This window comes from Epinephelus moara, chromosome 24 (genome assembly GCF_006386435.1).
Source record: "Epinephelus moara isolate mb chromosome 24, YSFRI_EMoa_1.0, whole genome shotgun sequence".
Lineage (NCBI taxonomy): Eukaryota > Metazoa > Chordata > Actinopteri > Perciformes > Serranidae > Epinephelus > Epinephelus moara.
In genome coordinates, this window is record NC_065529.1 from 3,905,699 (window position 1) to 3,907,375 (window position 1,677).

Here is a 1,677-nt window from a genome sequence, read left to right on the forward strand (position 1 = left end):
GTTAGCGGCTAACATTCAGCACGCTGTTCAGTGTGCCCCATGTGACTGACGTACATTGGAAGCACACACCCCCCTGCTTTCCTCTTTGGTTCATCCCCAACCCATTCCCACATCCACATCCATCCCAGTCAGAATTTCAAACAGATTTAACAGAACAACTTCACCATGGATCAATAGCAACCCCAAAATCTTAGTTCCCCTCACACCTGCTCCACACTCACCACATTGTGATGATGAGCGCACGTTCGGCACAGACATTAACCTGGCCGTGCTGAACGTGCGCTCTCTTTTAAATAAAACTTTTATCATAAATGACCTGATTTTAGATAACAAGTTGGACAGTATTCTTTTAACAGAGACATGGCTTGACACTGATGCACCTGTTGTTCTCACCGAGGCCTGCCCACCAAATTTTAATTTTTTATTTTCTACTAGGGGATGTAAAAAAGGAGGCGGAACTGCTTCAGTCACTAAAAATTCACTGCACTCTACTGAAGTTTCTTTTAACAGCTACTCATCATTTGAGTATCATGCCTTTGTTTTTAGCAGCCCTCCTATTCTTTGTATCACAGTTTACAGACCACCCCACCATTCCACCTCTTTTATCACTGATTTTTCAGAACTATTATCAATCATACACACCACCTATAACAGAATTTTAATAACTGGTGATTTTAATTTACATGTTGATAATACCTCAGATCCAATGTCCAGAGAATTTTTAAACCTTTTAACCTGCATGGATTTTAAACACACACGTCACACAGCCAACTCACAACAGAGGACACACCCTGGACCTGGTCATAACCTATGGCCTGTCCACTGGTGTGTCCTCTGTTGCTGACCTGGCTGTGTCTGACCACAACTGTGTGTATTTTAACATCACCAGTTTTAGCCATCAGGAGGCCCCGGTGAGAACGGTGAGGAAACGCTACCTAACTTCTGAAGTGGCTGCAAATTCTATCGAGATTTTACAGAGCACTCCTGCTGAAATTTTACCTGCACCCTGTGATTTTATTGTGGACAATTTTAACAGTAAATTAAAGTCAACACTTGACTCAGTGGCTCCACTTTTAACCAAAATCATAAAAACAAAACCTACACCCCCGTGGAGAAATAATAACATCAAAAGACTGAAAAGAAAATGCAGGAGTGCAGAGAGGAGGTGGAGAAAAACCAAATTGACAGTTCATTTTGAAATATTACGCAAACAACTCAAAACCTACAATAAAACAGTCAAACAGGCAAGAATATCCCACTTTTCAAAACTCATTTCCGATCATAAAAACCCCAAATTTCTTTTCTCCACCTTCGATCTTTTAACCAGCACCAATTTTAATAAACCATCCAACATATCAACAGATGCCCTCTGCGAGGACTTTGCAGACCACTTCAGAAGTAAAATCGATGATATCAGGTCCAGTCTTTTATCCCAACATAATGTAATTTTTAACACACCTGGATCATTGCTTTTACCTGAGGAAACAGTGGAGAGTTTTGTCCTGGTGGATGCAAGGACACTTGGTCGAGTTTTCTCCCAGGTAAACCCAACAACTTGCCTTTTAGATCTGATTCCCACATCACTTTTAAAGACATTTTATGGATTCTTTGTGGAACAGATTTTAAATATAGTGAATTACTCTCTTCAGATGGGTGTCTTCCCCGCTGCCTTCAAAA